The following is a 23,045-nucleotide window of genomic DNA, read 5'->3' on the forward strand; positions in this document are numbered from 1 at the left end:
TTCTTCTACTGCAGTGAACTTGTTTGGTTTAGATTTATTTCAGTTGTTTAACATGTCTATCGTAAATCAGGTCCTCTCAGTGATTCAGACTGTGCCTTCCGCCAGTGTTTCTAGTCTAGGTGAGGAATTTGCAGACATTTTTGCACCGGGCCTTGGTTGCGCTAAGAACTATGCAGCACATTTGGAACTGAAAGCAAACGTGCAACCGACGTTTTTCAGAGCGCGCAATGTTCCCCACGCATTGCGTGATGAGGTCGCAAGAACATTACACGATTTAGAATCTCAAGGTGTAATTGAACGTGTGCAGGCTTCTCTCTGGGCCTCGCCCTTAGTAATTTTGCCAAAACCTTCCGGAAAATTGAGACTTTGTGTGGACTTCAAGGCAACTGTGAATCCACAACTTGTGACTGCAACTTTTCCTTTGCCCCGCCCGGAAGATCTTTTTGACAAACTGTGCCCGGGAACATATTTTTCAAAGTTGGACCTAGCCGATGCGTACTTGCAAATACCGGTGGACGAAGAATCCCAGCGCGTCTTGGTGGTAAACACGCATCTTGGTTTGTATCGCTTCAAAAGACTGCCATTCGGGTGTGCGTCCGCACCTGCATTGTTTCAGCAATATTTACAAACTGTTTGTGCGTCGGTCCCTACTGCTGCGAACTATCTGGACGATATTGTGATCTCCGGAAAGACAGAAGCCGAACATTTGCAAAATCTCCGAACATTATTTCAGGTCTTGCGACAAAATGGTCTTCGCTTGAGGAAGGACAAATGTGTGTTTTTTGCTCGGGATTTACCCTACCTGGGCCATGTAATAAATGCCCAGGGCATCCATCCGAGTCCAGAGCACCTCCGTGCCATACAGGATTTGCCGTCACCGCAGAACTTGAAACAACTACAGAGTGTGCTGGGTAAAATAAATTATTATCATAAATTTCTGCGCAATGCTTCTTCCATTTCAGCTCCGCTTCATCGCTTACGCCGTAAAGGTGTTCCGTTCGTCTGGACGACGGAATGCGAACGCGCCTTTTGCCAGTTGAAATCGGCGTTACTTTCAAATACTTGCCTTACGCCGTTCGATCCCCAGAAACCCCTTTTGTTGATGGTAGATGCATCGGATTTCGGGATCGGTGCTGTGCTTGCGCACAAAGATGGATCGCATGATCGCCCTATTGCCTTTGCGTCAAAATTGCTCTCATCTGCGCAAAGGAATTCTTCACAGATAGAGAAAGAGGCTTTAGCTCTCGTGTTTGGTGTTACTAAGTTTCACGATTTCTTGTATGGTCGTCACTTTACCATCATCACGGACCACACACCTTTGACATCGCTTTTTCATCCGACAAGACGGTACCTCCGCGTACGGCGCAGAAATTCATTCGCTGGTCTCTTTTCCTCTCGCAGTACCGCTACGATATCTTGTATCGGTCCACTGCTCAGCACGGAAACGCTGATGCGTTGTCCCGTTTGCCTGTTGCTGAGGATAAAGCATTCGATTCTTCCGAACTTGCTTGCATGTTCATTGATGCGGAAACCGATGACGTGGTCGCATCGTTTCCGATTGATTTTCGTCGTGTAGCTACGGCCACAGCTGTTGACCCTGTCCTTGCTACTGTTTTGCGTTTTGTTGCTACGCAATGGCCCTTGTCCAAGTCACGGATCGAGGATCCGCTGGTTCGCCGATTTTTTGCTCACAAGGAGAGACTTTTTGTACGACGTGGTGTTTTGTTGTTGCGTTCTGATAATGATCAGTCTCGAGTCGTGGTCCCACGTTCGTTACAGTCCTCTGTCTTACGGCTTCTTCACCAAGGACATTGGGGTATAGTGCGAACGAAACAACTTGCTCGTCAGCACTGTACTTGGTTCGGAATCGATGCTGCGATTACGAATATGTGCTCCTCTTGCGTGTCGTGTGCCGAACAACAATCCGCACCGCCGCGGAAATTCTTTGCATGGCCGAAAGCCACTTCCCCTTGGCAACGCTTGCACATCGATTTTGCTGGTCCATTCTGGAATGCTCGTTGGTTGGTTGTGGTCGATGCTTTCAGTAATTTTCCTTTTGTTGTCCGGATGTCTTCCACGACGTCTTCTGCCACAATCCAAGCCTTGTCTGCTATCTTTTGCATTGAAGGTCTTCCGCAGACTATTGTTTCCGACAATGGCCCACAATTCATGTCCGCAGAATTTCAGTCCTTCTGCAAGGCCAATGGTATTCAACATCTGACGTCCGCGCCGTTTTCGCCTCAGTCAAACGGTGCCGCTGAACGATTGGTCCGGACTTTCAAGTCACAGATGTTGAAGTTGAAAGAGTCGCATTCTCGGGAGGACGCGTTATTGCTCTTTTTGTCCTCGTATCGCTCTCAGCCCCGCGATGGTCGCTCGCCGGCTGAGTTGCTCCATGGTCGTTCTCATCGAACCTTGATGTCTTTGCTGCATCCGCCGCATCAGGTTCCTGTGCAGCGGCAGACTCCTGCTTTTGCTCCTGGCGACGTTGTCTTCTATCGCACCTATCGCGGTTCACGGCGTTGGCTCGCAGGGCGCATTCTTCGCTGCCTCGGCCGCGCGATGTATTTGGTTTTTGGGGCCTCTGGTGAGGTGCGTCGGCATCTCAATCAGCTGCGCCTCTGTCGTCGCCCGGGTTCTGCCGCTCCCCGTCTGCTTTCAGCGACGGAGCCGTCGGGTCAGCGCCCTGGGGACCCATCTACGGGCTCGCCTCATCCCCAGGTGTTACCGACGCTGCCTTCCATTTTGCCTCATGGCGTCGCGCCGCCGCCGCAGCCACCGCAGCCGCCGCAGCCGCCTCCGGCGCCGCCCGCAGTGGACGCTTCGCTGCAGCCGCCACACGCCTCCCTGCGTCACGCGCCGCCGATCGCTTCCCGTGACCAGCTGTCCTCCGCCATGGCACTCTTGCCCGCTCCGGACCAGATGTCGTCATCGCGCGTCGGATTCTCCGACCATATGGAGGTCGACCCTTCGGCCCCTCCTGTCTCTTTACGGGCGCATACACCGCATGTTGACTTGCACCCTGGACTAGGTTTTCAGGCGTTTCCTAGCTCCCCTCGGACCGAATGGCCGGGTGCGGGTGGCACAGCCTCGCCTGTTGTTAGGCTCCCCACCTCATCGCATACATCAACATGGGGTCCTCCCCACGGCGGGCGGAAGCCTTATCTCACGACCGTTCGCCGATTTGCGGGGGAGGAATGTGGTGCCACAGCCAGACACCACACGTCCTAGGTGGTAGCTTAAATCGGTCGCGGTCCTGTAGTACATGTCGGACCCGCGTGTCGCCACTGTGTGATCGCAAACCTAGCGCCACCACAAGGCAGGTCTCGAGAGACTGACTCGAACTCAGCCCAATTGTACGGACGACAGTGCTAGCGACTAGACGTACGAAGCCTTTCTCTCTCATTAGCCGAGAGACAGAATAGCCTTCAGCTAAGTTAATGGCTACGAACTAGCAAGGCGCCATTAGCCTTACAGTGATTGTAATTAGAGTCTCACTTGTGTTCACCATAGAGATGTACAAGAAGAAATTAAAGATAAGTATATGAGAAGCTCCGTTCTTTTCTTCATAGCATTAATTACGTATCCTGTTCCAGTACTTCACGCCCGTCTGCGTTAGTCTAGCGTGCTTTCTAAGCCACCTCTATCTACAAGGTGTTGGCCCAGCTGCCGACACATCAGTTGGCGAATGTGGTACATGAATAATACAGCACTGGCACATTTTGCTGCCGTTATAAGACAATATCTAAAGGGGCGTTGTGGTCCGAGACAGACAGGTTGAGCATGACCAGTACCCTGGCTCGTAAAATCATTCAGCCTAAACCATCTTGATTCTTCTGTCCAGGGTCAATTCAAAAGTTACGTGTACAATGTTCCAATTGATAAGGCTGAAGAACTGGACCAGCAAATTATACATTTTTTGTCAATATGAACCCCATAATCCTGAAGCATCTGAAAGAATTGATAACGCGCTGCATAAACGAGTACAGTAATGCATCAAAATGTGAGGGCGAAGGCCGGCCGAAGTGGCCGTGCGGTTAAAGGCGCTGCAGTCTGGAACCGCAAGACCGCTACGGTCGCAGGTTCGAATCCTGCCTCGGGCATGGATGTTTGTGATGTCCTTAGGTTAGTTAGGTTTAACTAGTTCTAAGTTCTAGGGGACTAATGACCTCAGCAGTTGAGTCCCATAGTGCTCAGAGCCATTTGAACCATTTTTTTGTGAGGGTGACAGGCAGAATATCTCCTTTAACAGATACAGTATGCAATAAATTGTGAGATATAACTTGGTGAAACTGCATTCTATTGCTCGTTAAGGTAGTCTATTAGTGAATTTTAAGCCGAATTAGATGCGGTCTTAACCGATAACTTTACGTTTCAGAAACAATTATATTAATTGGGACAATTTTTTTTACTGAAGTCTGTGGTGGCCGGTTCCCACACATATGCAGTTATAGGCCTACAAAATCTGTTCAAGAGCACCCGGACATGAATTAGTTGACAGTAAAATAGAGTGTTTCCGCCATTTGTATTTGTGAGAACTTGAAATCTTCTGGGGACGCTTTTAATGAGGTGCCTGAATGTCTTGGAGGAATGGCAGTCCATTCTTGCTCAATGTCCTAAACGGAGAGTTTAGTAATGTTAGACACTGGGGTCTGAGCGAAGCTGACGTTCTAACTTATCCCAAAGTGATTTCATCTGATTCACGTGGCGACTCAGGGCACACTAGTACATTTTAGAAATGATGTCATACATAAACTGTTGGGTACAGATGCTTCTTTATGACAGGGTGCAGTGTAATGCTGATAAAAAATAATGATTAACGAATTGTTCCTCTACTGTACTCAGTGCACAATGCTGTACAGTGTGTTCGTATCCTACCACATTTAGCGTTTTTATAAATGCAGTGTGTGACATCCTAACCATGAAAACCATCCTCTTACCCTAAGTGGTGCACCTTCTCTATACTTCACTAGAGGCACCACACATGATGGCAGGTAACGTTCTCCAGGCACTGACCAAACCCAAAGCCTTCCACCGCATTGCCACAGGATACATCATGATTCATCACACCAAATCAATCGTTTCCAGCCATCCAATTTCAAGTGGCATTGTTCTTTGTACCAACTCAAGCATGACTTAGCACTGAGTACAGCGATGTGTGGCTTACGAGGAGGTGCTCGACCACTGTACCACATTGCTTTTGACTCCCTACACGAAGTTATTGTGCCAGTTGAACCGACGGTGGCACAATATGATTGCTTCTTCTATTTTCAGATGATCTTTTACGACCAAACTTTGGAATGCTGGACGATCCCAGTCTGGCAGAGCATGAAGTTTGCCTGGTGTTCGGTTCAGCTGTGGTTGTTCCATCGGGTTTCCACTTCACAAGCACATCACCAACAGTCGACTTGAGAAGCTTAAGAAGAGCTGAAACGTTTCAGATAGGTCTGTTATTCTGGTGACATCCAGTGACAGTCCACGTTCGAAGTTACTGAGCTCTTGCAAGATCCCCCCACTAACATTAAACCTCCAGAAGTGTCTCAGTTTAGTCGATGAGTCCACAGACGCTAGTATAAGGGTCGTACAGTATATGTAACCGGCCACGCTTCCCACCTGAGTTTTGCGTTAATTACGCCAGTCCTTCGTTCAACTGACTTGGCAAGCTGCCACGTAGCAATTCTTCCTACTTGTAATGTGGTGATGTTCTCGTAGCTTTATGTCCACTTGCAGGGTAGTAGCAGCGCCGTCGGGTACTAAAAGTGCAATATTACTGCCCATGTTTTATGTAACGAAGTGTGAAGAAGTTTTCTTTGTGCAAATAATTTTTACACAGGACGCCATTATGGTACATTTATTTAAGAAACACTGTAAACTGAACTTGTTCACAGTGATTATAAGCTAACTATTACCGGTACAAGAGCTTTGTCTACCGCATGACTAGATCGAAAGGCATCCTATCGACGACTATCTGTAGCTTGAGCATAGAATCGGTATCGTTCGTATAAGATCGTAAATCTTGGGTATGCCAAAGTTATTCATTTATTTATCAATATTAACGTTTCCTGACATTATAAAATTACTGGAAAATATTATTTATGTCCGACATACTCCTCCTAATGTCTGAGTGGCAAAATGCAACTTTTGTTCGAAAATATTTATTACAAACAATTTCTTGATTCGCGACATAGTAAATGTACTTCCCCTACGTATCTCTTTGCTGGCGTCACGAGCGATTTCTGCATCGGCACCTCACCCCACTGCCTCTGAAAGCACTAGATGGCCAACCACCACTGCTAGCCATCGTCGGAACCTACCGCTCACTCCTCAACGTGAATACAGACTACACTGACGTGACGTGGGAGTCACGTGGGCTCACATTATAATGCGCGTGATATAAAAAGGCAATACAGGGTTTAGTGCGAGTATGTTTACATTGAGCTGACGCGACGAGGGAATGCGTCAGATGTTGCAATCTGACGCAACACGGCTTTTGACGCGTGGGAAGAATGTCTAAACATCTAGATTTTTCGTCAGTGGTGGGAAGGCGTCAGAAGAGTCAACTGGTTTCTCCTGTACCGTTTCCAGTTATTATTTGAAGATGGAGGAGATGTTGATTGAGTACGTTCGGTCAAATCCGGTGCTGTATGACCCTACACACCAGAATATCGTAACCAGAATTCAAAGAAAGAGCCTTGGCACGAAATTGAAGAAAAACTCTGCATTTCAGGTTAGTGAAGACAGTTATTTTGTCCATATATGTTATTAGTTTTTCGTTTATTTTTACAATTTGTAATAGTTCAAAAGGCGTTATATTTGATTTTGGGAGGAAAAAAGTATCAATCAATATCAAATAAAACCAGATATGAATACAACAGATATTTATTATATAAATTAGGTTATGTGATTTTATAACTAAATATAACACCTAAACTTGAAATTGAAACTAAGTTATATTGAATTTAAAATGGTCGGTTACAACGAATGCGCCTGTTAAATAATAATGGACACGTCATGGAGCAACTCTACCCTTTCGAATGGAGGGCCATTGCCAAGGACAACTTGCTGAAGCATGATCAGAAACGAAGTACTTTTTGAACTTATCTCTGGTGAAGGCTGCTTCTCTCACGAAATTTCTACGAATGAATTCGAGGTTGGCTACATCATGAATGTGTTCACTTTCCAATCAGATTTGTTCCTCGAAAGGGGAAATATTGGTTGATGTATCCCTAAGCGTGTTTTGCAGACAGGTGGAAGTTAAAACAGTTTCTGGTTTAGTTTCAGTAGGCTTTAGAAATATTCTCCAGCGCCCGGCTAATATTCCGAACGCATTCTCTACAGTCCGTCGAGCTTTTGAATGGCGGTAGTTCCACACCTTCAAAAATGGTTCAAATGGCTCTGAGCACTATGCGACTTAACTTCTGAGGTCATCAGTCGCCTAGAACTTAGAACTAATTAAACCTAACTAACCTAAGGACATCACACACATCCATGCCCGTGGCAGGATTCGAAACTGCGACCATAGTGGCCGCTCGGCTCCAGACTGTAGCGCCTAGAACCGCACGACCACTCCGGCCGGCTGTACATCTTCTCTTCGTCAATTTTAATGGGTGCTTTGCTGTATGGGCGCATCAAGTAGGTTTTAAGAGGGAAGGCTTTATCTACATGAGTTACATAAGGAAACTTCTCCATTGCTGGTAATAGCTCTTTGTCTTGTAGAGTGGCGTATTTGTTGCTTTCAAATCTTTTCCCGTCTCAGATCGCTCAAAAGTTCCTCAATTGCTATTTTGCCGTAAGCTCCAACGTCAACAAGCGTGAATTTGTAATTTGCATCTACCAAAGCCAATAAAACTATGTAATTTGAGCCTTTGTAGTTATAGTACAATGACCAGCACCAGCCGGACATCGGATTTGAACGTGCTGTCCGCCCAAAGTTCCTATGCAGTGTGGATAATCCCACTTCTCATCATAATCCTTGACAATCTATTTCCTTTCGTGTTTGTTTGGTTCTGGCATGTAAATCGATTTTAGAGTTTTCCAAATAACATCGCAATATTCTTTAACTATTTCTCCAATAGTTGAAAATGCATTCCAAAAAGAAAAACCCAATGTTCTGTAAGAATTTCCAGTTGCCAAGTACCTATGAACAGTGAAAAAAAGGCCAATTATTGAAGTATTACTCTTTACTTTGTTATCTGGCAACTAGGTGACCTTTTATTGTCTTTGAGCGCCAAAGGAGAATTAATGAATAACTAATAGATAACTAAACACTAACCTAGAATTCTAAACTAATTTCTCTGTTCTAGGTAATAAATTTCGAGACAACTGGAGTGAACTACGGATTGCATACATTCAGGCTATAAAAAATCACTACAATGGCGGAGGCCATCGATAATCCCACAGCCAATGTGTCAGATTCCCAACCACTTTTACTCAACCTTCTATGAGTCCCGTAAGGCCTTATGTTGGAGAAAAAAAAAAACGTTTGTTGTCATCCGTACAAAAAATGGTTACACTTATGAAAGACAACCAACGCTTGAGCTTCGAAGTACTTCTTCAAAGTGCACCAGCTGCACCAAGTAACAAAGTGGACGAGAGCAACATTCATTCCATGTAGGCTTTCACGGCCGGTGTCTTTATCAGTAAACTCTTCCGGGCTAAGTTGCCGTGGTCGATCTGTAGAACTTCTTCTCCCTGACGTTTCGTTCTCAACTACGGAGAACATCGTCATTGACATCCAGTACAAAGATATATAGTCATGAATAATTTTCAGTCTCCAAGTCGGATACTTCCAGATCGTTAGCCTACTTACACTTCAGACCTCTACCCTCCATCAATGCTAACTTCTCACATTTAACATCCATCACTGCTGGCTGTTCACCTCCAACTGCTCAAAAGTACTTCCATCACAGCTGGGGACTAACTTCCAACTCCCCAACACCACTGGCGAGTAACTTCCAACAACGAGTCCAACCAGACACAGAGTCTCTTAAAAAGAAAGCGCAGTCAGAGATCCAATGCAAAGCGCTACACAGCGTTGCCAACACAGAAGCAGCCCACTTACACAGGTTCAAAACAAACTGTCGGGAAATGTAATCCACACGAAGTAGTTGTTTCATGTTGCTATACGTCAGGCCAATGTGAATACCGCTTCATGTCCGACGTCGCCACACGTGATGTGGTAACACGTCACGTCAGAGTAGTCTATATTTGCCCTTACTCCGTACATACTGCAGCGCTGATACAGTCATCTCACGTATGTGAAACAGAAAAATTGGAAATAAAGTAAAATGCTCTCTTATCTGCAAATTCTGCTGTTACTGCGTCTGTACTGGCAATACTCCCCGCCTCTTTTTATATGGGTGGGCCCGCCTCTCGTGAGATCTAACGGTAAATTGCGCATTGCGTAGGGGTGTCCCGATACTTCTGATCAGACAGTAAGTTTACTCGAACGTTATTGCTTCTATTACCTCTTCTCTTTACTCGCGTCAGTTTGTTGATTATAAAACACACTGGATATCGTTAAGAGCAACAAGCTTATCGCACTACTGTAAGGCATACCGCACTTGACCATTACTTGTTACGAGGCCTCGCCGTTAAGACAAATAAATAATTCTGCTTGAAAGGAAGTTTTAAATAGCAGTTCTATCCAGATATTCCTCATGCATGTATTTTGTTTTCTAGGCGATTTGGAACTGGAAGTTAAGAAACACGACATCATCCTGAGCATCATAATATTCTGCCATTTGGATCACGGAAATTCATAGGTAGCGCTGTACTCACACGAGCTTATTGACTCACCCTCTCGTATATCGTTCCTATGATTATATTTACCCATTCAAGATGTTGTTTTGAAGCACTCGACTGCTCTCATGCGACGATTTGTTTGTCGGTTTCCCTCCACTAATGGTGCTGAATCATTTTGACTTCACATCTCAAAGCTTTTTACTTTTGTTTTTCTTTCTTTCGTCGGTAGCTTGAAGTACGCTAGAAGTTAGCTACTTCTTTTCCGGCGTATGGTTTTCCTGTACATCGGGACTCCCAATCTTAATCATTAGGTTTCATAATGTTGCACACTTTCAATATTCTTTCCGTAAGGAAGAGTCGTTGTGTAGGAAGAACATAACGTTTCTGTTGAAATTGTTGGCGGTGTCCCCGACATCGTTGAATTCGAGTGTGCGGTCCTAGACAGCCTGTATAGAGAGAGAGTGGCCAACCGGACGATACGGCGGCCATTTTTCTGCCAAACTGCGGACGGGACTTTTGAATGGCCAGTAGTGGAGTAGTGGATTACACACTCACCGAATCAAAAGCACAAGACAATATGGCGAAATCATTCGTTAAATGCCTTTGTTTATAAGAATAATGTGTTATAATAATTTTCACACAGCCAATTTACAGGTATGTTTTCAAATTTAACTATGTATATTGCAAGTTGTTTTATATGTAGTAAAAAGCAAAAACGACTTACTTCGCATAGATAAGAGTACTTGATTGGTTTCCACAAGGCTCCTGTATGGTTTATGTCAGCCCTGTTGACTGCGACTACCCACTGCTTTCGTCTTTCTTCATTGCGAGGAAATGCTAACATGCAAAATCCACCTTCGCCTCTATTGGAACAACCAAATGCAGCACAACCTGGCATCGTTAACGAACGTCTGCAGCCGGCCGGGGTGGCCGAGCGGTTCTAGGCGCTACAGTCTGGAACCGCGCGACCGCTACGGACGCAGGTTCGAATCCTGCCTTGGGCATGGATGTGTGTGATATCCTTAGGTTAGTTAGGTTTAAGTAGTTCTAAGTTCTAGGGGACTGATAACCACAGAAGGTGAGTCCCATAGTGCTCAGAGCCATTTGAACCATTTGAACGTCTGCAGAACGAATTACAGATGTCAAAAACAATACTGTACAATTACTAACGTGTTTACTTCAAACATATATGCCTACCGACTTCATCACAAAACGCTACATTATTTCAATTCGTATTTAAGATCGCAAACGCTAATTACGTACTATAAACGATATACAACTAAATCGAATATGCATGCACAACGCATAACAAGTCTCTCGATAATTTAAATACCTTTTAACCGTTTCCAAAAGTCCTCTGAACTTCAATTCAACTCAAGAGCACGGCGAACATAGAAAGCGCGAGAGACGTTTGGCGCCATTTTTTCTGCCAAAGCTAATCAACCAATCACGGACATCTTCACCTATGGCCACTCTCTCTGTATACAGGCCCTCTATGGTGCCCCACAGTGCAGCTGTCATAGCTCTCGAAGGGTTCGCTCCGTCCCTGGCTACCTGAGTGTCATGGCTTGGAGGGGGAAGAGTGTTTCTTAATGACGTGAGCGCCGCGTGGCTGCAGCTGTCCGCCAAGAAAGCAGCAGAAAGAATTCCCGGGGACTCGGGACTCACGCTCGTCAGCCGCCTCGCCCGTGACTTGTCCCAGACATTTCCAAATCGTCTGTTTCACCGCCGGCCAGCTGTTACACACATCGACACGATATTCCCTTCTTCCCTAATATGCTATAAATAGTCTCCGAGACATCAACGTGAGTTCATTGTAATGCTCCTTAAACTACCGTAGCACGGTTCTGGCTCCGAGAAACGGAAAATTATACTGCTGAAAGATGATATCGCCGTCTGGGAGGATATCAAGCATGGAGAGATGCATGGAGTCAGCGTGACTTCTATTACTACCACAGGTAACATGCAAACACTGAGAATGTCTTCCATTGCATAATACTGCTCCCACCGGCCGGCGCCCGTGGCGCACTGCACGTTTCGAGCCACCGTTTCACCTCGATGAGGGCGTTTGTGAAGACAAAGAGCTGACACGGTTCCATTGATCGACGGTCGAATCCCAATGGTCCAGTGTTAACAGCAATCGTAAATGAGGATGTCATTGGGTCAAAATGTGAACACATAGGAGTGATCTGCTGCGGAGCTCCATGTTCAACAATGGACGATGAACGGTGTGCTCCAAACCACTTGTGCATGCACCAGCATCGTTCTCTTTTTGCATACATGTCACAGATCACCACCTATCCTATCCAGACAAGCCTCCGATGTTCACGTTCTGTGAAAAATCGTGGACGTACAACCATTTAGCGCCTAGTGGTAGTTTCACTACCATTCAACTTCTTTCTGTAGGTGCTCACGACAGTAGCACGTGAACATTCGACCAGCTTCACCGTTTTGGATATACTCATTCACAAGTCCTACGTATTAATAAACTACCCTTTGTCAAAGCCGCTTATCTCAATGAATTTCCACATTTTAAGCGCATACCTTCTGTAGGTCCCTGTCTGCTCCGATAACAATTTTGTTACCGCGTCACAAGCCCACAACACGAACAAGCGGCATCCAACGTCGCCGTGGGCAGTGGTCATAATGTTTTGGCTTATCAGTGTATTTAAGTTCAGGATCAACTGCCACAGCCATTCATCAGCCATTTGCAGGTCATTCTGCAAATCGATACTATCTTACAGGTTTGGTACTTCAGCCACCTGTGAACAGTCTTACAGAGTTTCGGACGCTTTCTACTAGATCACTTATATACAATGTAAACAGTAACGGTCCTATCACACTTCTTTGGGGTACTCTGCAATTTACCTTTACATCGACTGTTTTGTTCCGTTAAGAGAGACGTGTCTACTTCTATCTGCAAGGGAGTCTTTAATCTAGCCGCAAATCTGGTCCGATACTCGGTAGATTCGTACGTTTTTCATTAAACGGCAGTGCGAGTCGGTGTCAAATGCCCTCCTGAAATCAAGGAACATGGAGTCAACTTGCGTCCTCTATGGATCTCATGGACGAATGCATGTTGATTTTTATAGAAGAGATTTTCGTTTTCTAAAATCGTCGTAATTCTTGAGCATATAAATGTACCACAATTCTACAACAAATTGATGTCAACGATATAGGCCTTGAAAACGGGAATGACCTGTGCTTTTTTCCAGTCGCATCATCTTTCTAGAATCTTACAGGATCTTATCTGGTCCTGATGCCTTTCCACTACTACGTAATCGTAGTGGCTTTTCTCTTCTTATAGTAATTTGTGAGGAGAAACTAAATACTAGGAACATGCTAAGACAGACCAAGGCAATTTAATGAATGAAGATGCTGACATCGTGTTTAGAGATAATGGCTTCACATCTCAGAAAGGCTATTCTTTTATATATTGTAGGTGGATTTCCTAAGTACTTCATGCGGGTGACTGATGGTTCCTCCCTGCCCCATCCTTGTCCAATTAAACAATCAAAAGTGTTTGAAGAAACCTACGTTAAATTCATGCTGCATTTTAATCTTAATTCTTTGAAAAATAATATAAGGAAATTTATGAAAACTGACCATTAATCACCCGAAACGATCCAAAAAGTGGGAAACTTGATTTCCGTGTGGCTTGTATCCTTTTCCAGAAAGATCTACACCTTAACGTACAGAAGCAGGTTTACGAAAGGAAGACACGAGAAATAAAAAGGGAGGCGTGAATTATAGGGAGAATTATTAGAATAATGAGTAGGTCTGCTATGATAATAGCCGGCCGGAGTGGCCGGCTATGTAGGCGCTACAGTCTGGAACCGCACGACCGCTACGGTAGCAGGTTCGAATCCTGCCACGGGTATGGATGTGTGTGATGGCCTTGGGTTAGTTAGATTTAAGTAGTTCTAAGTTCTAGGGGACTGATGACCACAGCAGTTAAGTCGCCATAGTGCTCAGAGCCATTTGAACCATTCTTGCTATGATAATCATAAATACTTACCAAGGCATCGAGCAATAGAGATATCATCTCAAATAGCTGAAAAGTTACTAAGATCTTTCGTGAATTAAGTGTGTGGACAAGAAAAAATAATTAATAGAAAATTTAAAGAGATGGTGGGCGGCATCATAACTTAAGTAATATATCTCCTTGTGATCTCAAGGCTTTGCAGCAATGTTCTACACTAAAACTCAAACCTCTCCGGCACATCTTATAGAGTGGCAGCATGTGGCATTGTAGTCTTTCGGACCTTTCAGTGCTATTCGAGAGGGGTAGGCTATATGTTACAACACGATAATAGTCACCATCATTAACGACAATACGCCACACATGCATTCATCACTGGTATTTGCACTAGAAAGTTGTAATTGAGACACCTTCAACGTTACTGGGAGCACAAACCAGTCTAGGCTAAAAGTTTTCTTGCTTAAGTCTTCCTCTTTGTGTCAGAAGGCAAGTTCCGGACCGAATTCAGACAAAACTGCGACTCATGTTACAATAAAGCCGTCACCCACCTATCAGATGTCTACATTCCTGTAAACCTACCTTCTTATCTGTAGACAGGAACCCTCCCAACGGCTTGCTCTGTGCTCTACAGAGGTGTAGTATGTAGTACGCCGAGAAACCTCAATACAAATAAACCGGGGAAGGAGCGTGTTTAGCAAGCACAAAACCAAATATGTTATATGGACAATATATTATCCATACAGAGTGGCCTCTAATATTTTTGCTTGACAAAGAAGATTTAACGTGGTCTGTGCTTGGCCCCATATTTCAGAGAACCGTCACAGAGCATATAAGCTTAGCTATCACCTCACCCAGGGTGCCGTAATCCTCTTTTTTTTTCAGGTGGTTCTGTGCTGCATGGACAGTGCAGATGGTCGGCACTGTTTCAATCAACCTGAGGAGTCTGCCTACGGTGTGTCTCAAACCTTTTGGGTCAAAGTAAAACATGTTATGGTGGGTCCACAACCGATTATACTGAGACAGGGAACCAACTGCCGGAAATGCATATTTTTGTGCCAATGGTGGGAAATGCATACTTTTGTGGTATGGAAATACACAGTGTACACCGCATAATAACCATGTAAGCTCATAGTAATTGTTCAAAGCGACGACCGGCAGGCTCAGTGCGTTACCTGGTGTTCCTGCGAGATGTGCAGCCACAGTTCTTGTAGACTGTACCCCGTGTTGTCCGCAGAAGGATATGGTTTCAACACGACTGGGCAATAGCCGACGTCGATGTTAATGTCCGCCAGCACCTGAGCAACATCTACCCGCATCGTTGGATTGGAAAGGGAGGGTCCTGTCCAAAGGCCAGCGTGATCGCCGGATCTCACACCTCTGGAATTTTTTCCTCTGGGGCTACGTCAAGACGTTCGTGTACGAAACCCTTGTAGAAACGGATGAAGATCTGGGTGCTATGGTCTGCGCTATCTGCCTCTTCGTACAACAGACACCAGAGATCTTTGAGAGTGCGGCAGAAGGTCATGCGCTGTTGTCATGCATACATTGATATTAGCGGTCGTCACTTTAAATAATAACTATGAGCTACGTCGTCGTTATGAGATGTAAACTGTGTATGTCCATAACATATGCATTTCCGATTGGTTGCCCATCTTAATATAAACAGTTGTGGAGCCACTATCACCTGTTTCAATTTGGCCCAAAAGGTCTGAGACGCCCTGTAGTCTGGGACCAGTATGGATTCTGGGAATGTAGTCGTGCTAATAATGTGGAAGCGGCTATAACATAGTTAACAGGGGAAGAGACGAAATGATATCGCGAGTGATTTACGCAGAAAGTGTGCCTTATGTTGATTATTTCAAATGACTGCAGTAATTTTCACTGGACTTACGTGAACTGTAATTTCAACTGTGTGTGTCGTAACTACTGATCTTCAAAGAATCGAACTCCCATCTATAAAACAGCTTTATTTTACTTACGTTAATGTACAATTGAGTTAATGTGTTAAATACTTGACTTTAAACATGTAAGGGGAAAAAGAAATGGTTTAATATCATGTTTAAAGCCACTAAATGTTCTCATTAAGATGCATTGGATGAATATAGTCTGGGTAATTTGCGCTCCACTTTCAGCAAAAGCTAGTTTTTCAGATTTCAGTCTTTATACACGTCATACATCCTGACCTATGTGTCATAGGATGATACAGCGATATAGTTTTGCATCGGTCTCCTCTACGATTCCTCTCTCCCCCTCTCCCTCTCTCCCCCTCTCCCCCTCTCCCCCTCTCCCCCTCCCCCCCCCCTTTCATTGCTCGTTCCATTGCCAGTTTAGTTATTCCTGGATGCCGTAGCAGACGTCCCACTAAATTTCACTATTCTGACCTTCATTGAATTTCATACTTTAGGGAATTGATGCTATGGAATATTTTTCGTTTCTCACACACTTCTGTTTCCTAGGCGTCGCAACTATATTTATCAGCCCATGGGATAAACACACAGACCCTACGATACTGGAAGCAGACCGTTCTAAGGACGTTACTCTTCACAAACATTTCAATATTATTATTTATTCCTTTTTTTTCCTTTATTGAATTTCGATTCCCCCCGAAGGGGGCGGGCTGGCAGCAGCTTAGTATGCCGCTCTTCAGCCTACAGACCTTGTCTGAAGAGAATGAAGAGAATAAATAATAGAAACAGGCGATAAAATCGGAGAATTAAATAGTAACAGGGATAAAAAATTGTGGAACTTAAAACATAGATCAATGGGATGATGATGCTAATAATACATACGAAGCAGACAGGTAAAATACGAGACAGACAATTAAAAAAATACGGCGACAGTCTGGTTTCTGTTTGCAAAAGACATAAAATTCACACCCAGCGACAGCATGGTTTCTGTTCGCAGCACTAGAAAGACGAACAACACTGAACATTCACTGGAATGCTGCAGTAAAAATTTGGCAAATATGATATACCACAGCTGACAGAAGGTGGGGGGGGGGGGGGAGACTGGACAGATGATGGAAAAGTAAAAAAGGGGGGAAGGAGAGGAAAAGCGAAGGGGGGAGGTGGGAAAGGAGCTGATGGAGGATGAGGACCCATAAGAGGATTAGGGGTGCTGGGCAGTCGCGACAAGGAGTGGGGAAGGCAGAGGAGGGGAATACAAAAGGACTCGGGGGAGGGGAGAAGGGAGGTAGGGAGAGGTTTGGTGGAGAGAAAACAGGATGGAAGGGGAGGGGGGGGGAAGAGGGAGCCCAGGGAAAGGACAGAGGAAAGGAGCGGGGGTGGGGATCAGAGTTGATAGGAGGGATAAACGGAGGGAGAGAGGGCATCATCCAGGAGGGGGGAGCTGACGGAAGCCACCTTGGGAAAGAAGATGAAAGGTGTGGAGATGGAGGATAGGGGGGACACAACAGTGAAGGCGTGGCAGGGGGTGGGGACGGGAGAGGAGAGGAGCAACCAGGGGGTGAGGGGGATCAAGGCGGCAGGAGGTGTAGAGTATGCGGATATGTTCGAGGAATAGGAGCAGATGCGGGAAAGGAATGAGGTCATAGAGCATCTGCGTGGCAGACAGGAGGCGTATACAGAAGGCGAGGCGGAGTGCATTTCGCTCAAGGATCTGGAGGGACTTATAGAATTTGGGGGGGGGGCAGATATCCAGGCGGGACTGGCATAACAGAGGATGGGACGGATTAAGGATTTGTAGGTGTGGAGGATGGTAGAGGGGTGTATTATTTATTCTGACTTAGCTTCTTATATACCAACAGAAATCAGATAATTCTTATGGGAAATCCATTATCTCAGATCGACTAATTATTACATGATGCGCCATTCGCATTATAAATTATATCAACCCACTCAGGACAGGTCACCAGGTGTTAGCCAGATTACTGGAACCCAATTCTTTATCCTCTGGCTGGAGAATAGTTGCAGTCTTTCGCTCACTCGGAAACCGACATTGTTGCTCGCAGTAGCGCCTAGACTCGCCAGATGTCGCAGCCTGTAAGTTATCCATTACAGAATCAGTCAGCACAATTAAATTTTGATAATGAGTGCACCGACATGGTTAATGTCCGTAGGGGAGTCCGGCAAGGATGTGATAAGTCGATCCTGCTTTACAGCTTTTACTCAGAAAGTAAGTTTCAGGAAGCAATCGACAATATAGAAAAGAGAGAAAAATTAATGTAGTCTACATCAACAACATTCGGTATGCTGATGATACAGCACTCATTGCTGATAATGATCTTCAATAACTCGTCAACAAAGCAGGAGATTGCGGCAGAAATCTAGGTCTAGGTCTAGCCCGACTCCTCTACAAATCTCACTCTACTGTTCAGTGGCTACTTAAAAGAAATAGTAGACAATTTTAAATACCTTGGAACGTAGCTATATAAAGTTTGTAGATCAGACGTGGAGATAAATGTCGCATAGAGAACGTAAAAATTCGCTTTCTTGAAAGTCAAGAAAATTCTCGCAACCACAGGCCTATACCCAAAACCATAGAGCTAGATTTGTAAGAAAGTGTATATTGCCTGTGTTCGGCTCTGAAGCACAGACACCAAATATGCTAACAGCATATAAGATCGACGCTTTTTAAATGCCGTGGACAGCAAAGGTAACCAATACCGAAGTATTTCGAAGAATACACAAACAGCGAGCGATGTTAGCAACGTTTCCAACAAGAAAAATTGCTTACCTACGACATATCTTACGGAGCACCAAATGTATTTTGCTGCTACAGGTGACAGCGGGAAGGAAGATCGAGAATACAAGAAGTAAAGGGCAAAGAAGAATATCTTGGTTAGATAACTTAACAGCAGCGGATAGGATTCCAAAGGGCAGGCCAACTCGTTAATACTGCGACTCACAGAATAAAGTTCCGTAGTGAGGTAACCAACATCCATTAAACGATAGACAGAAGAAGAAAGCAGTAGTGATGAAATCTTATTAGTAACATGAAAGAACATGCTGGAAAATTTCTTCTGCTAAACACAGTGCTGGGACAAAGACTGAGTATACTGATGAACATTTACTTTTATCTCTAATAGAAAGACGCTCAAAGAAAACCTAAATTTAGCTGATCAACCTGTCCTCCTGTTCAGGAGCTTTACTGTTAGCGGTGAAATTTCTGCGGTCCATTGACCAGATCTTAGGACCATTCTGATTGCGGTTACATAGCAAGAGAGCGTTATCGTTGGTTTTGGGAGCACCGACAAGTTCCTCCCTGTCTCGTAGTCAAAGCTAGCTTCGAGACCCTTGTTAAGACTGTTTTACATAATACCAAAACGATATACAGCATATGTCGAGCATGTCATCGGCTTACTCTACTTACACATAAACAAATACACTTCCACGCAGACTAGGCTTTCATAATTGTTGTATAACACATATGTTCCTAGAATTCAATTAAATACAGGGTGACAATTATTGGACTATATGAAAAAAACGTAAATTAGTTACAAACTACTGCGTGTACACACTTTGTTCAACATGTAAACGTCACTACAGATATTCGGATTTATGTCATACGTGTTCCATATGCCTGCCATCATTGGCAATGTTGGAACATAGATGCTGTCGATGAACTCCTGAATCGCTGTTTTCAGCTCAGCAATGGTTTTGGGGTTATTGCGGTACATCTTGTTTTCAATATAGCCCCACAAAAAGAAGGTGCATGTGTTCAGATCCGGAGAATATGGCGGCAAATAGAGGCTCACACCAGTGGCCTCTGGGTACCCCAGAACTAGAATTCGGTCCGCAAAGTGCTCCTCCAGACATCAAACACTCTCCTGCTTCGATGGGGTCGAGCTCCGTCTTGCATGAACCACATCTTCTCGAAATCAGGGTCACTTTGGATAGTAGGGATGAAATCATCTTCCAAAACCTTCAGGTACCGTTCGTTAGTTTTCGCGCCATCAAGGAATATCTCACCGATTATTTCACGACTGGACATTGCACACCACTCGGACACCCGTTGAGAGTGAAGAGACTTCTCTATTGTGAAATTAGGATTCGCAGTCCCCCAAATGCGCCAATTTTGCTTACTGACGAATCCATTCAAATGAAAGTGGGCTTCGTAGCTAAACAAAATCATTCAGCGTATGCTAATTCCCATCACGCCCAGCGATCAACAGCGCAGTTTGAACGCCCTAACGCAAACCGTTCAGAAGTTATGACGGTTTCATTTCATATAGTTCAACAATTGTCACCCTGCATGTTTCCCATCCCTCGTTTATCATCAAGGACTTTGCTAGGTTTCTCTTGTAAAGGAAATGTCGGAAAATCCATAAGATTCCCGATTATGAATCCGTCCGCCCCTCTATCAAGGGTCTACTCGAAGAGCTGTCTACGTTGAGAATAAGAAAAAAATGCATAGCTCCGCAGAATATTGATCTATATCTGCCAATAAATATTTTCTAGTTAATCCTCGGAACAATACATTAAATAATTTGCATCGCTCTCCGAAGAGTGTTTGGCTTCCACCCGTGGCTGCCAGTAAGATATCCCCCGACTGCACGGAAAGTCCGAGCACGTATTAAACTAAAGTAAGCGGTAGAGGTTATTTTCTTATTGTATCATAAATAAGGGTTCCTTTACATTCCATCCTCAGATAAAGCATAGAAATAATGCCTGTTATTACACCTCTTTGTGAGATGTTCTTCAGTCTTATTACACACTGACACTATCTATGGATTAGAGTTTGTTTGGAGAAACTGAATGCTGGACATTAAGCGCTCCAGCAGTTAAAAAATTGTGGAAGAAAAATGCATATAGGGCCTAAAAAGAAGGGGAAGAAAATCAAGCCAAAGAGTGAGAGGAAAGCCAGGAGTTGACGGTGCGGCAGCGTTTTACGAGAAACACAAGTTCAGATAAACCGGACATTTAGCGAAACGAAGTGATTGGGGATGGACTAAGGAGATTCAGTGTTGGATTCGTCTCGATAATAAAACTCCAAGAGCACTATCTTGTGGAAAATAGACCGATTACTTAAAGAAACAAGCAGGAAAAACTTGGATGCAAATCGTAGTGTATGGAGAAGTTTGGAAGCGGCCTATTCCCAGCAGTGAACAGTATATGGCTGACGATGATGATCTCTGCGGGATGGATCCACGTAAGTCTTAAAAATGTCCACAGTTTCCAGCCAGATGGCCGGCTTTTCGAACTTCCTGTGGTGCTTTTCACGCGAGGTGTGCTATCTTTTTGTATTCGCCAGTTAAGATCTTCTAGCAACGCTGCTCTTTTTTATCACCAAACAAAAGAGCCTGTGACTGATAGGGCTGCCCTTCTTTGTATACGTTCAGTGATGGTCTACTTCACAACTCAGTGCCTGCATTACTACGACGCAATAAGGAAAACTCCCGAGTAGAAAGACTAGGAAACAGAAGACGATGTTTAAAGTAGCACTCCAGAGATTTTACGGCCTGCTGGGAAAGGAGGGGTCGCAAAAGGCGTAATTGCATTTCTCTTTGTGTTAGCATCTGACTGCAACCCACGATGATTGTGGGCTCCGTGCACTATATAGTAGCTGCAAAAGGAATTAGCGCCCGTGTTACGCACTGCAAGTGCTCGTAGAGGCGTCCCGGCAAGTACCCCGTGTCGCTACTCGGCCATTAAAATTCCGGACCTCCCTCCAGCGTTGATGGACAATTTCGTGCCTCTAATTGCACACTGTGGTACACGACACCTGAAGTCAGGCTCCCCGGACGTGAGGGTACGTGCTGGTGGCAGGAAACAATGCCACTGGCACCTGCTGCATAGCACACGCGACGACATTGTTCACATATCACGGAAACGTTTTTTGAGGAAGTCGCACTGTGTTACCAAATGTATGAAGGTTCTGCTTTGTAGCCACAGAGACGCGACTTCACATTCGCAACAAGCATCGCAGAACTAAAGATATTTAGAGGCCCGAAGACGCAAGTGTTTAACTGATGTTAACGCTCTTAAACGAAATGCTTCTTTTTTTTAATATTAAATGACACGACCAGTGCTTAAACAACTGAACTTGTTTTCTGGAGGTGTGGTTCTCAAACCCTTGCCTGGTCTTCTTGATGAAAGTTTGCTTTATCCACACTCCACGTGATGAATCGTGCACAAATGAAGTGGTAATCACTCACCTTCATGTTTATATAAATTTATCATAGAAGGGGGAAGATTCTATAATTACCGTATCTTACGTAACTTGTTCGGTGAGTTTGATAACATATAAAGGTAAATTTGACCAGAATTACCCGAAACGCATTGTACCTTAAACGGTTATAGGTACCCACCAATGATTTTACGTCGATTACTCTGATGCTGAAATAATAAGCATATTTCATCAGTACATGCTAAGTTCATAATTATGTATCAAATGGTTCAAATGGCTCTGCGCACTATGGGACTTAACTTCTGAGGTCCTCCGTCCCCTAGAACTTAGAACTACTTAAACCTAACTAACCTAAAGACATCACACACATCCATGCCCGAGGCAGGATTCGAACCTGCAAGCGTAGCGGTCGAGCGGTTCCTGACTGTAGTGCCTAGAACCGCTCGACCACCCCGGCCGGCATAATTATGTATCATTAAATATGAAAAGGAGTATCATCATTTTTATTCAACGATCTCACATCGCATTCTTCTTATGACCAAATTCTGATATTCAACAAGGTTTTCACAAGAAATATCTTTATTAGAGGCCTACACCAATAATGTCAGGTTGTCACTGAAAATTTAAAATCTGAAATAGAAAAATATGAGAACGATTGAGAAAATGTTGACAGCTAGTAACAAAACAATCAGGCAAATTTGAAATTAATATTCTTAAAATGGTGAAACAGAAATAAACTTAAAAAGCCACAGTATTCCCATAGGGCTCGGCATTGCTAAAGCTGCGATTTACTATGGTTGTAGAAGATAATCGCTCAAAATATGAGAGAATTTTGTAAAAAAGCATAAAGTCCATATCCCCAGCTCCCGTTCTAGCCTCCCCCCCCCCCCCCACCCCAATCTCTCTCTCTCTCTCTCTCTCTCTCTCTCTCTCTCTCTGTGTGTGTGTGTGTGTGAGTTGTCGACGTCCACTAACTATTGTATAACAGAACTCCATACGGGATGAAACGTCTTCAGTCCCACTTTGGACATGCGACTGTGACAGGGCCAAATGAGTGTAATGCACCGCGCAAGAAAAGCGTCGCACCACCTTAGCTACAGATAAATATTAGACTGAATACCAGTGCAAAATATCGTTTTTTAAATGATGTGAATGGCAATGTATAATATATTGTTTGTTATGTATACTGTTGTAGAAGTTCACATGGCAGGAACAAGCTCCCGGCTTATCA

Source organism: Schistocerca nitens, chromosome 4, assembly GCF_023898315.1.
Source record: "Schistocerca nitens isolate TAMUIC-IGC-003100 chromosome 4, iqSchNite1.1, whole genome shotgun sequence".
Taxonomy (NCBI): Eukaryota; Metazoa; Arthropoda; class Insecta; order Orthoptera; family Acrididae; genus Schistocerca; species Schistocerca nitens.